The 22223-nt window shown below is 34.7% G+C and overlaps 1 protein-coding gene and 1 pseudogene across 33 annotated transcripts in view; one reads left to right on the top strand and one right to left on the bottom strand.

The window, feature by feature from the left end:
- The window catches only part of ROBO2 (roundabout guidance receptor 2), a 1748072-nt gene that overhangs the window by 519282 nt on the left and 1206567 nt on the right, over nucleotides 1-22223 (bottom strand). The gene's annotated exons all lie outside the window — the stretch shown is intronic.
- LOC134809458 (histone-lysine N-methyltransferase SETMAR-like) lies at nucleotides 1058-2091 on the top strand (annotated as a pseudogene).

Below are 22223 nucleotides of genomic sequence, written 5' to 3'. Positions count from 1 at the left end.
CGTACATGCCACCTGGATACAGCCAAGTAATCTGTATGAAAAACATGCTAGATATGAGTAAATCTGGAGAGAACAGACTTATCTAGAAACATCTAATGCCATTAGAACACAACAAAACAGCAAGATACTGAAGGCTAAAAGAACCTGCCTATACATAGCCTTTTTGGTTGCCTGCTCTAAAATATGAATACTAAGGAAGAAAATTCAGATGCCTTCAGCATATCTCAGAGGGAAAGGTTTGTGTGTATGTGTGGAGGGGAGCATCTTTCAACCAAAGATCCAGTGTAGGCCTAAGGTTCCACCAAGCCATTAGAATTAGAAAGGTAGAAATGATACCCACATAGAGAATATGCTGGATCTGTACATCTCAGTCCCATTAATGCCATTTTCACTTTTGGCTGGCAGTGTCCCAAACTTATCCAATAATATATCTATTTCAAAGGAAAAAGCAGTAAGAAATTCTAATACTCTAATAAGAAAAAACAGGAGAAATAAAAAAATTTCACTTCCATAACTAGTCAACGAAAGAAGTTTGCACAACATAATGCTAATGATACTGTCAGTATATCAAAATAATTCATACATAAATGATGGAAAATCATATATGTTTCCATTTTAAAGTAATCACTAGAAAATCATGGAGATTACTTTGAAGTTTTTCTACATAGAAAATGAAAAACCTTTATGCACACACACAGAGGTGCATGGAAAGAGGATAATGTGTTACATATCTACCAAGCATTGAAGTACATATCAATAAAAACTCCATAAAGCATGGTGACCGTAGTTAATAATAATGTATGTACTTGAAAATGGCTCAGATCTTAAATATCTTCACCATTAAACAAGACACATATGTGAGGTGATGCCTGTGTTAAATATCAGGTTGGTGCAAACATAATTGCAGCTTTTGCATTGTTAAAATTTGCCGTTTAGTATTGGAATGCATTCATAAATAAATGTGGTTATGTTATACATCATTTTAATGCACATTTCTCACTTTATTTTTCTGCTAATTACTTATTACTTGCTGTTTATTCTATATTTGTTTTAGATTATGGAAATGAAGTTAGACAAAAAGCAAATTCAAGCGACTTTCTTAATCGAGTTCAAAATGTGTCGTATAGAAGCAGAGACAATTCACAACAACAGCCATGCATTTGGCCCAGGAACTGCTAACGAACGTACAGTGCAGTGGTGAGGCAAGAAGCTTTGCAAAGGAGATGAGAGGCTTGAAGATGAGGAGTGCAGTGGCCGGCCATCGGAAGTTGACAATGACCATTTGAGAGTCATCATGGAAGCTGACCCTCTTACAACTACATGAAAAGTTGCCAAAGAACTCAATGTCAACCATTCTGTGGTTGTTTAGCAGTTGAAGCAAATTGGAAAGATAAAAGAGCTTGCACAGTGGTTGCCTCAAGATCTGAGCAAAAATAAAAAAAAAAAATTGTTGTTTTGAAGCGTTGTCTTCTCTTATTCTATGCAACAAGAAGTCATTTCTCAATCTGATTGTGACGTGCGATGAAAAGTGGATTTTATGTGACAACCAGTGACAACAAGCTCAGTGGCGGGACCCAGAAGAAGCTCCAAAGCACTTCTCAAAGCCAAAGTTGCACCAAAAAAGGGTCATGGTCACTCTTTGGTGGTCTGCTGCCAGTCTGAACTACAACAGCTTTCTGAATCCCGGCAAAACCATTACAACTGGGAAGTATGCTCAGCAAATCGATGAGATGCACCAAAAACTGCAATGCCTGCAGCTGGCAGTGGTCAACAGAAAGGGCCCAATTCTTCTCAACAACAACACCCGACCGCACGTTGCACAACCGACACTTCAAAAGTTGAACGAATTGGGCTACAAAGTTTTGCCTCATCTGCCATATTCACCTGTCCTCTCGCCAACCGACTATCACTTCTTCAAGCATCTCGACAACTTTTTGCAGGGAAAAACGCTTTCACAACCTGCAGAATGCAGAAAATGCTTTCCAAGAGTTCATCAAATCCCCAATCACAGATTTTTATGCTACAGGAATAAACAAACTTATTTCTCATTGGCAAAAATGTGTTGATTGTAATAGTTCCTATTTTGATTAATAAAGATGTGTTTGAGCCTAGTTATAATGATTTAAAATTCATGGTCCAAAACCACAATTACTTTTGCATAAACCTAATAGCTTGATTTAGTCATTGCACAATGTGTACATATATCAAAACATCCCACTGTACACCATAAATATATACAAGTTTTACTTGACAAGTAAACATCAATAAAGTTGAAAAATAAAGACACATAATTAGTAATAATTAATAATTATTACTAAAAATAAATAATTAGAGAAAAAAAGACAGTTGTAAAAGTTTCTAAAAAGAGCACTCCAAAAGGAGAAAACACTTAAACATAAATAGGCAATTCACAAAAAGAGAAAGATTAAGCCAATACTCACGCAACAGCTTTTAGCCTCACTAGAAATAAAAAGTAAAATTATTATGCAATAATATTTTCACCTATCATATTAGCAAAGGAAAATATCCAAGGAAAAGAAATGATTAAGCCTGAATTTTCAGATATTTTTGATGGAAGTTTAAATGTATATGTATACTCACTGACTGGTAATTCTACTGTATGAATTTATTCAAAGGAAATAACCAAGGATGAGCACAAGGATTTGTATCACGGTATGTTCTTCATAGTTCATATATTCATATGCAACCCTGAAAAACTAGAAACATCCTAAATATCCAATGACAAAGAATTCAGAAAATTAGCACAGAACATGGGATGAAAGGTCCACCATTAAATATCATGGTGAAGAAAAACATAATATGGGAAAATATTTATGAAATTCATACAAAAAAGCAAAATAGATGGACTACACCAGCAATCTGAAAAAAATATTGCAAAACACAGTACACACAAAAACGTGCAAAAAACTAGTCATCCACATATTGTTAATAGTGAAATGTTGAGTAGTTTTATTTTTGTATACAGCAGTCCCTTCTTATCCATGAGGGATACATTCGAAAACCCCCACTGGATATCTGAAACCAGGGATAGTACCAAAGCTTATACTGTACAGTATATACCATGTTTTTTTGATCTGATAACCAAGAGGTCTCCTAAATGACTAATAAGAGGATAGCGCCCCTAGAAAGCAATGAGGAAAGGACTACTGAGTTTACATTCGTATAGGTTTCAAGCTTCTGCACTGAATAGGTAAGCACTGAGAATATAAGCTCTAGGAGGCCTTTTTCTAGCTTATTCGCTGACATAGCCTTAACACCTGGATATGCACCTGGCATCTAGAAGTCCTCCTATAATCACCTGCTTAAATAAATGAGAAGTAAGTATAATTTTTGAAACATTTTCTATCTTAATGAATCATAAATGAATAAATCACGTTTAATTATAAAATATAAGTATCACCACACCCTTATAAGTTTAGAACCATCAAAGCTGGTTAACGTTATAGGCGAAAAACTGTGACTCAGACACTAAATAATTTGTCTGAGGCCTTACACAGCTAGTAAGTAATCTTTGGTAAATGATCTATAACTAGGATTGAACGGAAGGTCCTTCATTCCCATTTCAGTCCTTGGTCTTTCACCTCAACACACAACCTCTCAACTGATTGGTGTTCTGTTGGTTAAGACGCTATTATTACATATTCTTTAATTCACCTGCTTGGATAAGTCAAAACTTTAGCCTTAACTGATAACACAACCTACAAGAGAATGAGGCCTTAATTTTCCTGATTAGGAAAGATAAAATGTCAACTTTATGTAAAGACACTACCTTAGAAAGAACACCTTTTTTAAGTTTACTAGCGGATAAGAAATACCCAATAGATATTTAACTGACTTACCCACACAATGAAAATCTTCTTTTGAGAAATTCACTTAAAAAAAATAGAATTAGCCTTCTTTCAAGTTGGTAAATAGTCTTTTTGCAAAGAGTACTTTTGTCAATGTAATAGAATTTTAGAATTCATGGTGAAAAATAATCTATAATAAAAGGATTCATGGTGAAAGATATCCATAATAAAAGACATGGTGGTGATAGTGAGGAGCACAAGAAAAAGTTCAGTATGTAGAAGAGTAAGAGAAAGCGCAAATGCTGAGACAGGAGAGAGGCAAGGACAACTGTGCGCAAGATTAAACCACAAATGAGAAGTGATCAGAATAAAACGGGTTTTATGTGCCAAGCATAGCACCGGACTCTCACATTTGAAACAAAAAAGGTGCTCCTGAACATAAGAAATTTTAGAAATAAATGCAAATATTGCAGTAGGAAGACTATGAGGAGCAGGTGGAGCTTCCTGTAGGTCAACATTTCTACCTTGTTCTTCATTAAGAAAAAAAGAAGTTTTGGCCTGGCGTGGTAGCTCACACCTGTAATCCCAGCACTTTGGGAGGCCGAGACAGGCGGATCATGAGGTCAGGAGATGGAGACCATCCTGGCTAACATGGTGAAACCCCGTCTCTACTAAAAATACAAAAAAATTAGCCGGGCGTGGTGGCGGGCACCTGTAGTCCCAGCTACTCGGGACGCTGAGGCTGGAGAATGGCGTGAACCCGGGAGGTGGAGGTTGCAGTGAGCCGAGATTGCACCACTGCACTCCAGCCTGGGAGACAGAGCGAGACTCTGTCTCAAAAAAAAAAAAAAAAAAAGAAGTTTCAAAATCAAATATACATGAAATATATCCCACAAAGACTTCACCATCTTTCAAAGGAAAAAAAAAATATATATATATATATATATCCACCCATATTCCTTCTTTTTCTCAATTACATAACTTCAGAATGTTGATAGAGTTCCTTTGAGTACTAATGCTGAAAGCCTGACTTTAAACTATTGGACAACGTACAAATGAATACTGTGGAATAATTTATCATGAACTGGTGATTGTGGGCAGAAATGTCTAAAATAAGCCGATATATATTTAATGATCAAGAAGAAAACAACTAAAAATATGAACTAAAAATGCCAAACCACAAGGGATAATCTTTTTAATCCAGTATTTGGCACTGTTTTTCTCTTACACAAATTGGAATCTGTAAATCTGATTTGTGAATTTTAAGTAGGCCAATTGTGGATCAAACAGATGATTACTTCATTGCTTCTATAATAACACTCCTAGGTAAACAATTCGAACTTCCATTTAATGGTCATATATTTTCTTTTAAATCATCTTTGAATACATTTTGGAAAGGGACTGTGACAATGGTTTAAAGCTTTATTCCTCTCCTCAGCTACAAGTCATCACAATTCTGACTGTAATGAGGTTACTCTGCATCTGTCTGTCACAAATAACCTAGTAACAACTAAATGGATTGCCATCAATCTTTCAATTAGAATGTATAACTTTATTAGCACAATATTTTTTGAACTGATTGTATTACTTTGAAAAAGGGCTTTCATTTACTTTGTCATTTAGGGTCAAATGTGTGCAATCGCTGGGAGCTGAATAAATGATAATAACCAGTTTTGAATTTGTAGGCTCTAGACTCTGCAAACATGTTTTCCTTTAATTATATAAGTGAAACAACTAATAGCACTTCAGAAGTAGAAGTGAACTAAACATAGCCATATTTTTATGACAATTGTATATAGTTTATTTTATGATATGAATTACTAAAAATTGCACTCTAAAATTGGCTGTTAATCAACTTATACTTCAGGAAAACTTAACAACAACTTTATTATATACTAAATAACTGGTAAATACCTGTATTGAAAAAGCATTATAATTATGGTGAAGCAAACTTTTTCTATATCTAAGACACTTTTTTTCATATTTCCTCATGCTGAAAAGTTTAGATTCACTCAGATCACACTTTTGATCAGGCACGTGGACATAAATACCGATGTGTAGCTTGGTCAGCGTTTGTCTTCTTTCACTGCTCAATCTTTTCGTCGTTAAGAAGAAAGAATATTGTGTGCCTATCAGTGAAACAAATGATAGAGACCTTGACCCCCAAATTCAGCAGAGTTAATCTTAGAATACTAAAGCAATAGCACCACATCTGAATGAAATGCAAAGTAATTAACAAAACAAACACCTACAGATGATATAAGTCCTGGACAGGTTGAAATTTGTAGTGATTTATGCTTCAAAAGCAAATCTCTTCCTTCACTATAGTCACCTGGTTTATATAAACAGCACCCTTAGAAGCAGAAATCCACAGACACTCATGTGACTGTGATTGGCGTGGTGCAGACAGACCACAACTATTATAGTTAATATGGTTTTTCCACTAAGTGTGAACATCTGGCCTAAATTTTATTATAGTTCCAGGTTTCATAGCAAAGAAAGCTTGTATCTAAAAACTACCTGGAAAATGAGCAAAAGTAGGGACATGCCATTATTTAAATTATATATCTTAAAATTGCCTAGATTCTTCCCATTGGAATTCTGATGTTACTGGAATATGAGGATATAATCATATCATATTAGAGTTAAGTATTTATAATGAGTAAAAGTCCAGGATATTATACGGTAGGAAGAGATACAGAAAGAGGAAAGGAAGAGGAAAAAGGAAAGAAAGGGGGAAAAAAGAAAGAAAGGGAGAATAAAGACAGAGAGTAAGAAGAGAGAAAAGGTAAAGGGAAGAAGGGAGGGAGGAAGAGAGGGTAAGACCTTGGAAACTATAAGAAATTATAATGGATACTTTATTTGTTACTTTTAATTGGAACTAAAAATGGTTGCCTAAACAAGATGTACACTTAGTTTATGACTAAAATTAAGGTAACTGCACTACTATTTCTAAAGCCAGTATACCTTTTACCAAAAGTGAATGCAAGAATACAACAGACCCCTCAAGTTTCTCCTACCCTGATTATATTTTGCACAGTAACCCACTCCTACAACTCCACATTTATATAACTTATGTTATATCACATTGTGTCATGTCCATTTTCAAAGGTTCCTGAATATATACATACTACTGACTCCTGGATGGTCTTCGAAATATCTATGCCTGGCATTTGTGGCTCCTGTTAGCTTGGCTTCTCCTAACCCAGGCTCCTCATGAATCAGTAATATAAACTCTACTCCTATCACATGGGTCTTCTCACAGTCCAAAAACGCTACTCTTTCCCGGCTCGAAATGTCTACTTTCACCGTGCTATTTCCTTCTGATATGCTCCATTTTCCTCTCTTCCAATTTTTCAAATTTTGTTCCATTCAAAAGACATCTTCTGAAGAAGGAGGCTTCATCACCTCCTCTAACTCATATCTTTCATTCGGCTCAAGCCTCCCTGATCCTACAAAAATAGTTTTCAATCATTTGAACTTTGAAGTATCCAGAACGAAAGGAGCAGAAAATATCTGCCTTTAACCCATCTGGACGCTGGGCACTGGGATTTCCAGTAGGATTTTATTGCAAGAAAGCAGTTTTTCAAATGTTTTACACACGTATGTTTTACACACCATTGTGAACATATATATATATCTATATAGATAGATTACATATCTATCTATATAGATACATATATATCTATATAGATTATCTACATATCTATCTATATAGATACACATGTATCTATATAGATAATCTACATATCTATCTATATAGATACAAGTGTACCAATATAGATAATCTATATATCTATCTACATAGATACGTGTATCTATATATGTATCTATGTATCTATATAGATAGATTATCTATATATCTATGTATATAGATATATGTATCTATATAGATATGTATATAGATACCTGTATCTATATAGATATGTATCTAGATACATGTATCTATATAGATATGTATCTAGATACATATGCATCTATATAGATATGTATCTATATAGATTATCTATATATCTAAATACATATAGATTATATATCATCTATATATCTATATAGATACATATATTTATGAAAGCTGCTGTCCTCTACCCTTACCTACATTTATCATTTTCTTGTCCACTCTCTAGAATTGTTAAACAGTTTCATATATGTATGTCTAATTTTTCAAATTAGTGTGCAAGCAGTCAAAAGGCAAGGGCCACACCTTAATACACACCAAAACAAGCTAAATTCACAGAAAGCTGTGGTAACTATTTCAGTGATTCAATAAATAAATGAACAAAATACTTCCAAAGTGCTCTAATAATCAAACTCAATTATTTTCTAACTCCTCAAAGTTTTTACACCTTTGTAAAAGCAATAATTTGATGAATCATCTTGAATTATATAGCCAGAGAAGCAAAACTTTTGATTTCCTGGAAACTGCTGCAGAAAAAACACAAACAAACCAACAAAAATTTGCCTGGGTGATAAGGTCTGGTTCCTTTTATAGCTTACTATCTTCCTTTATAGGACTGTATAATATGGCATAGAACTAAAAATCAATTCAAAGAACACTGTAAATTTCTTCCTTTACTATTGTTAATGCTCCCAGTCCATGTATGTTTATAAAAATCAACGGATTAACATTGTTGTAAAAATATTAAATCATATATACAGAGTTAATATCTTTATTGGCAAACTGCTTTTCAGAGTTCAGATCCTAAACTTGTCTTTGCTTTTATTGCTGATTCCTCTCCATTCTTCTCCTTTAATAACAAAGTAATATGACTTTGATCAAACAGTTCTTTGCAGCCTGAAAAAAAAAGCCCCTCACAAGCTATTCCCAGACTTACTAGGGAGGACTGTATGTTGGAAGCAGTGAAATTAGCACGTTGACTCAAACACCATTAGTGTGAACTAGGAAAAAGAGGCAGTGTATTCACTTTTAATTTTGAATCTATCAGAGATGGCTTGTCGACATTATGTCATTGGCCTGTCAGAATGAGAGAACACAAGACAAAACTGTTTTAATACTTCAGTGCTCACAATATTACCACAACACCACATGTGGAACAGATCTGAGAAGGTGAGGCATCATTGGTTCATTTTTTATGTTGTAATCCCTTTAAAAAAAGGTGTTTGACGGGACTTCAGCCTTTTAAGTGGCCATTCTCTATGGGTTTACTATGAGTGTAATAATAATCTGATTTTAAATTAGCTAACTTTGTGGATTTCTACATATACTCCGAATATGAAAATTAATGAAGATTTTACATATTAGCTATTTTAATCCACACAAAAGCAAAGGGGCAGCGACGGCTAAATTATAACCTCAGCTCTTTGCCGGGGCAACACTTACTCATTTACACATCGGCATGGATGACCACAAATTGACATCTGCAGCCTAAGGGGCAAGGGACACTAGCCTGAAATTTGAAATCAAACAAGAAAATATGTTTATGACCACAAATCAAAGAGTCTACATTTTTAGAGTTGGGGAGCAGATTAATATTTAATACTACCTTCCTCTCTCTTTAGACATAAACACACACACACACCTTTCAGTGTTTATAAATAGTCATCTACTTCATCTGTGTAGAACAAGAGAGTTACATCTCAGTAAATCAAGATCCTGAACTCCCATAATCAGAAAGTCTCGTTGCACTTTATATTCACAAAGAGATCAATCCTAAGAATTCTTCCTTACATTAAACACTCTAGATATTGTGTGAAGTGGAAAAAATATCCAGGTCATTGAACTAACACATGGAAATTCAAAAATCCCCTCTGGCTAGCTGTTAGGCTTTGGGCAATTTTTTAAAAAAAATCTACCCTGCCATTAAATTTCCTCAAAAAGAATGATAATAATAAAATTCTAAATATCAGTGGCTTGCAGTGAAGATGAAATGTGTATGAAAATTTCCAGAACATAATTAAAGCTCAATTTATGTGGATGAAAACTGAATTTTACACTGTAGAGTAACATAGTATATTCATAATTCTATAATATAGAGAAAACTGACACTTAGAATTATTACCCTGATGAGATCTTAATCATCCAAGCAATTCCAACACTAATATATAATATAAAACAAGACCTTCGAGAAAAATTTCAACAGAGCATGGTGGCTTAAACAAAACAAATCTGGCTTAACTAGTTAAGCAGAAAATATTAATTAATTTATTATTTAATTTAAGTAAATAAGACTTTTATTCAAATAGGAGAAATTTTCATTATTTGCAGATAAAATAATTATTTCACAGAGAACCCAAGAAAGGTCAGTAAGATTGCTGGATGCAAAATCCAATTGTATTTCCCCATTCCAGTAGAAGCCAATTAAAAATGTAATAGGTATCATTAAGCAGAAAATTTTAAAATCAGGATATTCCATTCCTCACTCAGTTTCAACCAATGAAGGACTTACATGAATTCATAGTGAAATGGATATTAGTTAAAATGATTATGCTGACAGAATATGAAATAATTTTAAAAGAATATCAAAACCTGAGCATGTATTCAGGTCAGCATAATAATACTTTGGCTGGGCTCGGTGGCTCACGCCTTTAATCACAGCACTTTGGGAGGCCAAAGCAGGTGGATCACCTCAGGTCAGGAGTTTGAGACCAGACTGGCCAACATGGTGAAACCCAGTCTCTACTAAAAATACAAAAATTAGCCTCGCATGGTGGCAGGTGCCTGTAATCCCAGCTGCTTGGGAGGCTGAGACAGGAGAATCGCTTGAACCCAGGAGGTGGAGGTTGCAGTGAGCCCAGATTGTGCCACTGTACTCCAGCCTGGGTGATAAAGTGAGACTCCGTCTCAAAAATAATAATAATAATAATAATAAAACATTTGCATTCTTTCCACCATTAATTTGCTCATAATACTGACTAATAAGAAATTATTTTGGGTTTCTAAGGGTAAGGAGTATGGCAAACAAAGCTGGCTACATGTAAATCAATTTCAAAATACCAATGCATGTTGTTTAAGTTCCCTGTTCTGCTCAGTATAAAGCTGCTCAATTGCTTTTTCTCATCTTTTAGTTTTTGGTTTTTATTTAAGACCACATTCAAACTTAGCTAAAATGTATACTATTCTGAATACAGACAAGGCAATAGGTGGCAAAGTTGATTTTTCTTCAAAGCCAACTCCTATCACTGTAATTCCAGCTATGCCAATGAATTTTATCTTTGCAACTGCTAAAATGAGCATAACGATGTCAGGCTAATCTTAAATTCACAGAATAAAAGCAAATTCTTTTCTTCCATATTTTGTGCAGCTACTCCACATTTAAAATTTTACTATCAACTTACAACTATTAACTTAATATTAACATATGATCAGTTTTATGAGAGGTAAATTATAGTATGAATCAATCCAGAGCAGGAGAAAAATGTGATTTCCTTTGAATCTCTTCAGGACACATTTTAGAAGCTTCATAATTTTCCAGATTCTCCCAATGCCTAAATCTTTTTAGGTCATCAAAGTAAAGTTATTAGATTGCTATATCAACATCATTGACTTAGTTCTTTGCCATATCTCTCCAAACTACCTTGCCCGTAGGACAAATGTTCATGCTGGACACATGGAATAAATGCCAATGTCTATTACAAGTTAAAATAATTGTTACTCTACCCACTTTTAATCATTATCGGTCATCATGATGCTAACAAAATGGAATTTCAGTGTAGAAATCAAGGTTGTTGATGATTCAAAACACTAATCCAGTATTGTAAGAGAAGTGAAGAAAATAATTCATGCTTAATAGGGTTTATTAAACATTCTTTCATAACAGTCATTCAAAATTACTGATTCAAATGCTTTCAAGGACATTTGAATGACAAGGACATTAGAAGGAAGGCAGTACTTTAAAATTGTGGTTCTTAGTGTCTTTCTGAATTACATTTTACTATACGAAACTGGACAATGTCAATGTGCTCACATGAAAAATCATTACATGTCAATGTGAATTCCATAAAACCGCAACTCTTAGACTGCCAGTCCAGAGCCTCTAAAAATGGATAGCTATGTATTTTCTTTCTTTCTTGGTCTGTACCAAAAAACTCACAAGCATTAAAATACTTGCATTGTTACAGCTCTTTATAGTTTGTGACGTACTTTCATACGCATTACTTTGCTTAATTTCTCAGTTTCCCCGTGAGGTAACAGATAAGATCCATTTCTATGTGAAAGCATTCGGAGATTTTACATCCGTGCTTCTTTATCTAAAGAAACTTTGACCCATATCAAGTTACATTCATAAATATTTTCTTCTAAGTTGATTCATTTTGATGGAAGAACAAATGTTCATGCTACTGGTTTGATCCATGTAATCTTTATGCTAAAATAATATACAGTCATACACCATGTAATGATGTTTCAAACAACAACAGGCTGCACATATGACTATAGTCCCATAAGATTATAATACTGTATTTTTATTGTAATTTTTCTGCATTTACACATGTTTAGGTGCACAAATACTTACAATTGTATTAAAATTTTGTATTAGTCTGTTTTCACACTGCTATAAAGAACTACCTGAGACTGGGTAATTTATAAAGAAAAGAGGTTTAATTGACTCACTGTTCTGCATGGCTGGGGAGGCCTCAGGAAACTTACAATCATGGCAGAAGGTGAAAGAGAAGCAAGCACCTTCTTCACAAGGCGGCAGGAGAAGAGAGAGCAAGGGGGAAGTGCTAAACACTTTTAAAGGATCAGATCTCGTGAGAACTCACTCACTACCATTCATGAGAACAGCACACAGGAACCCTCCCCCATGATCCAATCACCTCCCACCAGGTCCCTTCCTCCACATGTGGACAACTCAAGATGAGATTTGGGTGGGGACACAGAGCCAAATCATATCAAATTTCCTACAATATTCAGTACACTAACATGCTGTACAGGTTTATAGCCTAGAAGCAATAGGCTACACGTTACAGTCAAGGTGTGTAGTAGACTATGCCATCTAGGTTTGTGTAAGATCAGGATATGACGTTCACACAATGTAAAAATTGCCTAATGTCTCATTTCTCAAAACATATCCCTGTTGTTAAGCAATGCGTGACTGTATATAACTTTTCTGTTATTGCATGCTTGCTTTACATAAAAATATCTGTTGACCTGCTCCTGACAAGTCATGTATAGTTTATAATACATGTCATTTCAGAGAGAAGTCAATGGCGTAGAGTAAAATCAAAAGGAAACTTGGGCATCAAGCGAAATAGAGTGCACGTAGGGAGCATCTCCAATTTTAAAATAACAGTAAAACATCTGAGGAAGCATAAGTGCTAGGCATCACATTTAGGAACTTAAAACCAATAAATGTTTAGTGTTCTAATTGTTATAGGGATTAATCTTTAAGGAAAAAATGTTACAATGGCTTCCCTACAACTGCTCAAATGAATTTCCAAATCAAACTCATATTCTAATCTGATCTCCCTCATTTTTTAAATTGTGTCTTCTTTGAACATCCACAGCAGTTTTTTCAGCCCAATCTAAATTACTGAGCATATTCTGTGACTAGAATTCATCCCAACATTTTCCAAGCCAACTCTGAGATGTCAAAGGAGAGATGGGTTAATTAAATGCCATAGTCAACTACTAAAGGTTTCCACAGAACTATAGAAGAAACCTCACTTAATTTTAAGACAAATCAGGAAGTCTTTGACAATAAATAATGGCCCACAATAACCTGTAATATTGCCACATTATATCACATTGTAAAAAGCTGGACATTCCAAAGGGCCTTTCAATTTAAAGGCACATAGCACTGGTGTATTAGTGAATAAATGTAAACTGTAATGTCAAAGAGCTCAATCCTTATTTTGTGAACAAAGGTAACATTTCTAAGTTCTTATCAGTTTAGTAATTCAAGAGAATGTGTGAAAATGCATCATATGAAGATTAAGAATAATTTTTAGCTTCAAAAATATTTTTATGACAGCACACATAAATATTAAATGTAGGCTCATCAGAAAGTAGGCCATTAGGTGCACGGAGTATAAAGCTTCAGGGATAATCACATGAAAGATTTACAAATGAGAATAAAGCCAAAATAAAAGTTACAATGTATTCTCTGCCACAATCTATTAATTTCTCAACAAACATAACCAGTTTTTAAAAGACATAAACTTACCATAAAACAAACTGCTAACCTTAATCATTTGAAAAATGAATCAAGATTATTCTTAAATTTACGTGGAACTTTGAAATACAGATATGAAGAAAATTATACTGAGATATAGTAAAATGGACAGAGGAATAGAATATATTTCTGTGTTAGATTAGCATTTGCAATAAGGTTGTTATTCTTTATTACTAGAACTCCCTTGGGTTAAAAGAACCATTCAGCAATAACAATAAACACAAAAATTTTGCAAATCTTATTTCACATCTTGTTTATAATTTAAAAGAATTAATATCGTTTTGGTAATTTTATCACTGTAGTAGACCAAACATTTAAAACCATTATTTTAATGCCTTAAATTTTTTCATAGAATATTTTGAAACAAGTAATATTTTTATTTTTATATGTCACATTGTTTCCAAAATAATTCCAAGTAACTATTTCATCAAATCCAAAATGTAAGTGTAAAAATGTTATAAAAATATCACAAAAATCAACAAAGCGTATTTACAGTGCAAGTCAGTTCTTATTCCAGCCTTGTGTGTAAACCACTGGGTGCTTTTAGATTCTCAAGTATAGGTGCAGAACTCGTCTGATTTCTGCAACTTTTGTCTTATTAAATCTGAACAAAATCTTTCCGATATTCAGCTGTGTGATCACACAGGTAGCTGAGCATGTTATTGTTGAAGAAAATGTGTTATGAGTCCTCCGATGATGGACTACACTGAGGCCAGATGTCAGAGGTGCTGAAATTGATAATCCATCAGTAATTTTCTATCTGTCGCAATAGCTCTGACCCACTGAACTAAATAAATATGTTTAATCACTGACTGGTCAACTTACCAAAGGCTGCCCTGGGCTAAGGCGAAAGACTTGTCAAGCATAGCACAGATAAAGACAAGAACCGTAGCCAAAGGCAAGAAAATACCTGTATCCATCATCTCTACCCCTTTCCATCTGACTTTGGGAACACAGACTTAATTGGAAATCATATTAGAAAAGCAATGTTTAGACGAAAGAATTACAGGTAAATACTTCCTTAAAGTTCTACTACATTTCTTGTATTTTTTTCTAAGTGTCCAAGTTTAATGGCAAGTAACACCCTGAAGGACAGTAATGGAGAAGGAGCCAAGGAAGGGCTACATCACACAGTTCTCAAGCCATGTGACAATGGTGGCTTGCAAATAAGGCTGCTCGGCCCCTAAGATAAAGTTCTCTTCTGAAACGAGAAATACCCTTCAGTCATCAAGTAAACTAAAGGATTCACAATTGCTGAATATGAACAGTTACATGACAAGCCCATGCCATACAAACATTAATCACAGTTAATGAGATAAAAGCTTTAGCAATGTGTGACATTGGGTAAGTGATAGATCAGCCATGCTTTCATTGAATGTGCCAACAGCTATGTAATTATAAAGGCCAACTGCCATCACTGTCCAGGAATGGAGCTAACTGAGGAGATTAGACGCACTACGCTGACCACAAACAGTAGTGATTTCTCCAACAGGATTCGTGGAGGTGCACAAAGAGCATTTCAGGTATTAAGTTCTCTATGTCTTACCTTGCTACTGCCATGCACTGGCAGCCCTGCAGAAAACTCTTGAACTTGTTTATTCACACTTGTTTAATCCTGATTCTACACACTGACTTGCAGCCTTGTGGGGTTAAGAAGATGGATGAGAGGAGTCAGGGCCACGAAGGGGTCAGGGTCATGATATCGCTAGATCTCATTAACTACATCACCCAAGACACCAGCCACTCCAAAGTCCAAAGGTCACTCCAACTGAGGACACTGGTATAGGTAAAGAAAGACTAGTTGGAGAAGATACACCATTTTTATCTTGGACTGATAATCACAAACAAATACAAAAGTATTCTAAATTTGCTTTCTAGTTTCAAATGCATCTATGTACTGAAATAAACAGTATCTTTAAATGCAGAATAAACTACCTTTAAACTCCCAAACAAAACAACAGATGAACATTTTTAAAGGGACCATAAAAGTCCGGTTAGTTCACAGAGTAATGATGACTCCGCTTATTTTTACTATGTAAAATGTGAGGCTTATTGTATTTGTTACTTGGTTTATAAAGTAGAGAAACGGCTAATATTCACAAAGATATCACAAGAGTTAGAAAGCTAAAAAAACAATTTTTTGTGGCAGAAAAATATTTTAACTTATTTTACAGAGATGTTATAAACTATTTAGCACTATGCCAATTATATGAAAACTTTGAAGATGACATAGTGCTCATATATGGAAGAACTTATTAAACAAGTTTGCAATTTAGATGACTCCTATTTTCTGAGTACATGTGCAAGCTATTATTTAAGCTTTCTAAATATTCTTTGAAAAATAGAAAAACTAGTTCTGAAATTTCTCTAAATTACTTTACTTACATGTGTAGTATTTTTATATTTTATTTTATTAAAGTACTAAAACTAAATTCATTCCACAGATTGTCTATTCAAGTCATACAGTTGACAGAAATGAAATTAAAACACAGTGGAAGAAGTGGTGTTTATTTCTGTTGGTAATTTTTTAAAACTTTTCTGTAGTTTCCAACATATCTAAGATGGAAAGATGTTACATATAACCAGGAAAATAATATAACACAAAATAAATAACATTTTTAAAAAAATAAATAAAACAAAAACACTCACAGGAAAAAGATCTTTACAGTAGTTCAGATAATATGGGTTCAAAGAGAGGACAAATGTGATGTTGGTTTAATATATGACTGCTACTTGTAAAATTATGCTATTTGGGTGAAAATATTTTGGTAAATAGATAAAATACATTTCACCTAACAAAACATTTTATATACAAGGTGTAAGTCAAATATATGAGTAAAAAAATAACTTCTTTGCTTTTTTAAAAAATTATTTTCTCTTTTAAAGGAACAAAATAATTAAGTTGATATACTAGGAATCTATACTTGTACACTTTAAACCTAAAGGGACCAGAAGTACTGGTACAAGGTGTGCATAATCTTTCAAAAAACCATTTGCCTTAGACCTGAATGGCTGATTGGAAAAGAAAAATGACTTAATTACATGGTCACAAGGTGAATGAGGACTGTGTAGACATGGATACATGAACAGCTAATTTCTCAAGACATGTAAGATTAAGGAAATGCCTCATTTTACCAGCAATATTATCAATTACTTGCCAACTATAGGACACATAAAGAAATGCTATAAAAATAAAATAAAATATTTTCTGGAATAAGAAAAAAGTCTTTTCATGGCTTAGGGAAAAGTTTAGCTTAAAAGTGCTACTAAATTTATTTGATATCCAAGGCTGGTGTCTTCAATTTTGAAAACAAAATATACATGATACGTTAGAGATATCTTTTTTCCAATTAACTAAGCTGGAATAATAATCACACACTAATCTCCTATAGAAGCTTGCTTAGATTTCCCCTTTTCCAGAGGGCAAATGCTTAGTCTAGTCTCACCTCAAATTTAAGAAAACAGATCCAGAGAAGGTAAAAGGTTTGCCCCAAATCACAGGAGTAGTTAATAGTAGAAAATGGTCAGAACGTGGTCTCTTAAACTCCCAGAATTATCTTTCTCTACATTGCTGCCTGATGAAAGAGGCTACTTCGTTTGTCATCTCATGCCTGCCTCTCATCAGCTAGGACTTCAGTTAAGTCACTTCACTCCTCCAGGACTCAGTTTCCATATCTAAACAACAAAGGGACTGAGGATCTCTAAACTTCCTCCAACCTGTCAGCTTCTACATGTATAGCTCTATCATGACCTGATTCATCTAAAGGTTGCCTTATTATTTTCTGATTTAATCCTATATTCATTTCTTATGAGAAAGCTTCCGTTAATGCCCCTATAATTAACATCAAACCCAAATGGAATGAATGGGAGATTTTCTTATGCATAGGGTGAGGACCCTTAAATAAGAATGAATCATGATAATATTTCCCAGAAGACAACCATGCAGTCCTCAAGTATGATTAACTAGACCGCTCCTTGTCTCTCTTTCTCCACAGAAATAAAACAGTTCATTTGCATGTCATCTGATACAAAGAGAGATTCTAGCATATAATGGGTTATTGCCATTGGGTACTTCATTAGTAAAGCTTTTCCTTATAATGTGTCAGGAAAGGAAAAGACAAAGCACATTGAGATTCTTACATCTCTATTAATGACATACACATTTGAAGATTAGACTCCATCAGCTTATCCATCAATCCCCAAGAACCAAATAAGTACTTAGGAAGGATTTCACAATTTGACCCCTTTATAGGTAGTCCTTCTTAACAACAGGCTTTTGAGAGAAGCTGCTTTTAATACAAAATCCTGTATGAATATTAAACACAGCATTTTCCTCGTTCTTTTAAGAATATTCAAAGCAGACCCAGGAAGAAAATAAAAATAAATCAGTCTTTCTATCAAGCTGCTCTTGAATCTGGACACGTGGGTCCTGGGGAATTACACGTTACAAATGAGGGGTTGGTCTACAAAATGCAATTGATTTAATTGCTTACAATCTCAATGGATTTTGAAATAAGATGTGCAAGATGTATGCACAAACGGGATTTTTTCAAGGACTTTTCAAAACAGTGATAATGCTAAGTTTAAGAAAATTATTTCTACTTTATTGAATTCCTTGTGTATAGGAAAGTGCTGAGAATTACTCTGCAACTTAAAGTGCATCAGAACTGTCTTGTTACCTTGTTTCATTATCCTGGAGATTCAGTTTTCCTCTGAGGAAAAACGTAAGGCAAAGCCATATCAAAACATATTTTATGCAACTTTTTAGGTTTATTTATTATTTAGGTTTATTAGGTTATGTTGTTTTGGTTGGCCCACAGTTCCTTAAGATCCCAGGAAAGAACACATATAGCATAATCACCGTATGGCACACCGAGGAAAAGCTGAAACTTTTATCCACTGATCCTTTTCTTTCTTAAGGTTAAATAGAATAAATGTATTCTCTCTTTGGGAGAATAGTTCTTGAGGTGCCGGGTAGGAACGATAGGATCTACTGATGTCTTTAATGCTCCTGGAACAATAATTCCTATTCCTTTAGCTTTTCCTTCTTGGGACATAGTCTTAAATCCTTGATCTTTCTCGGCAGGGCGCGGTGGCTCACGCCTGTAATCCCAGCACTTTGGGAGGCCGAGGCGGGCGCATCAGCCCACATCAGGAGTTCAAAACCAGCCTGGCTAACCTGGTGAAACCCCGTCTCCACTAAAAATACAAAAATTACCCAGGCGTGGTGGCGGGTGCCTGTAATCCCAGCTACTCATGAGGCTGAGGCAGGTGAATCGCTTGAATCCGGGAGGTGGAGGCTGCAGTGAGCCGAGATCGCGCCACCTCCCTCCAGCCTGGGCGACAAGGCGAGACTCCGGCCCCTGCGTCCCCCCCTCCACCCCCCAAAACTCCTTGATCTTTCTCCTTTTTTTTTTTTTTTTTTTTTTTTGAGACGAGTCTCGCTCTGTCACCCAGGCTGGAATGCGACGGCGGCGCGATTTCGGCTCACTGCAACCTCCGCCTCCTGGGCTCTTCCCCACTAGCTGGGACTACAGGTGCGCACCGCTACACCCGGCTAACTATTGTATTTTTTTGTAGAGATGGGGTTTGACCGTGCTGCCCAGGCTGGTCTTGAACGCTTGAGCTCAAGCGACCCGCCCACCTCGGCCTCCCAAAGTGCTGAGACTACAGGTGTGAGCCACCGAGCCCAGCTGATCTTTCTCCGTTAGTGACATTTCAGTTGTAATGGTGAATTTAAACAGGTACTTAGAAATATTCACAATAATCCATGCATAATTTTAGCAGCAAAGAATCAAGACGCATTGCATCTCTTTATTAACCTCGTTTAAAGTAGGGACTTCTTGCCAGCTCCATAATGCACTCTACTCATTAAGTCATGTTTTGGGCATTCTTGCCAAACTCCCATGAACAAACATTCCTCTCTTTTCTTTCCCTTCCCCTAAAAAAGAAAATGAAATAAAATCTATCCTTAAACTAAAAAACCGCGATGTAACAAAAATCAAAGATATGAAGATAAATTCATGAAACTGTACATAGAATGTATCACAAGTTAAATGTATAAAGTTAAAACAGTAAATACATGAATTTGAATAAGATTTTTAACAGATCATGGACACTCAAAATATGAATTCATCAATATTTAAGAAAAACAAACATTCAAATGCTTTCCAAAGAACTATTCAGTTCCAAATTCATTTTTATGTATATTATTAATGTCTACTTAAGATAGCTTGACAACTAATTTTAATATTTTATTTTGTAATAAGTATAGATTCACAGGATCTAAGAGAGATACTACTAGTATCTCTAGTAGTAGACATACTTCCTGTGTATACTTATTTTAAAATAAAAAAGATGTCAGATTATTAGTTTTATTTAATGTTGAATTTTGATATATCTTTATAAATTCTAGATATGCTTTTTTCAGATATGTGGTTTGCAAGTATGTTCTCCCTGTATGTAGCTTGTCTTTTTTTTCCATAAACAAGATCTTTAAAAGAATTAAAGTTTTAATTTTAATAAAGTCAAATTTATTAATTTTGTCTTTTGGTTAAGGCTTTATTCTTCACCAAATTCTAGACACAAAGGATTTTCTCCTTTGTTATTTTTTAAACATTTTATAGTTTTAAGTCAGGCCCAATGGTTCACACCTGTAGTTCCAGCACTTTGGGAGACCAAGGCAGTTGGATAGCTTGAGCTCAAAAGTTTGAGACCAGTCTGGGCAAGAGAGTGAAACCCCATCTCGACAAAAAGTACAAAAATTGGCTGGGCTTGGTGACGCATGCCTGTAGCACAAGCTACTGGGAAGTCTGAGGCGGAAGGATCACTTGAGTCTGGGAAGTCAAGGCTGCAGTGTGCTGTGATCACGCCACTGCACTCCAGCCTGAGTGACAGAGTGAGAACTTGTCTCTCGCTCTCTCTCTCTATATGTATATACATATATACTTATATTTACATTTATATATTTATATATATATAGTCATATGCCTTACATTTAACTGTATGATCCATTTTAGATTAATTTTTGCATAATTTGTAAGGTTTAAGTCAAGGTTCTGTTCATTTATATTTTTGCCTGTGGATATTTAATTCAGCATCATTGGTTGAAAAGGCTATGCTTCCTCCTTTGATTCATTTTTAAATATAAAAAAATAAAAAGAGTAATTTGAAAGTCAAATAGACCAATGTTAATGATACTATGTATTGAACTTTGAAACTATCTAAGTCAGCAAATGTCTACAAATACATATAGCAATGAAATAATGCATATAAATATGTTAATGACTCAAAAAACTCCAGAAAGTATCCTAAAGTAGTAAGATATCATTGCTATTATCATATTTCTTTTTCTATAAAACTTAGTCAAGTTATCTTTGGATATTCAATGATAGATGACTTGTCTTATAAATTGGATTCTTAATCTCCAAGCTGCTTTGGCCTGCAAACATGTCAATGAGAACTGAAAGTGATGGATTTTCTTGATGCTAATATTTGACAACTAGGAACTGTACAGAGAAAATCAAATTACTGGAATAAACTAATGAGCTCTCAAATGTCAATATGTAACTAAATAAAAAATTAGAAAAGATTACTCTTTCTGTTGTTTCTTTCCGTCATATCCCAGGAATCACAGAATTGTTTGCGCCAAAATGCTACTCTTGGACTTCACCTATTCCGGGGTCATCATTGTATTTATACAATTGAATAACTGTTTCTGGGTAAAATACCTAAGGCAATGCTAATGACTCTTTTAAGTGTCAAATGATTTTGTTTGCTTGTTCAAGTAAATCAGTGAGGATGCTTAGCATAGTAATTAAGAAAGCAGGCTTGAGAGCTAGGCTGCCAGCGTTCAAATCCCAGCTCTCCTTTCTGTGTACCTCAAATACAATAGAGAGAAAATAATAGTACCCAAATTTTAGATTTGTTTTGAGAACTGAATCAGCCATAAGTGTGAAACATAGAAATAAGCCTGGCCCTTAGCAAGCACAAGAGATTATTATTAATTATTTTCTCCCTAGCAAAATCATTTCACCTGTTCCACATTCTCTTGCAGAGTCAGCCTCCTTCTCCTCTGTATTTCACACCAGAGCAACTCCTCCTCCCTCACTCTCACACTTACCACATTCTAGACCATCCTATTGAATGTTCTTTGATGGCAAGCGCCATGCCTTGGTTTTTGTTGTGGTGGTGGTTTATTTGTTTTGTTAATATTTTCATGTTTTAATTGTGGCAAAAAAATGCATAACATAAAATATACCATCTTAGCCATTTTTAAGTG

This window comes from Pan troglodytes, chromosome 2, assembly GCF_028858775.2.
Source record: "Pan troglodytes isolate AG18354 chromosome 2, NHGRI_mPanTro3-v2.0_pri, whole genome shotgun sequence".
NCBI classification, from domain to species: Eukaryota; Metazoa; Chordata; class Mammalia; order Primates; family Hominidae; genus Pan; species Pan troglodytes.
The sequence above is the reverse complement of the archived record's forward strand: the minus strand, read 5'-3'. Positions and strand labels throughout refer to the sequence as shown.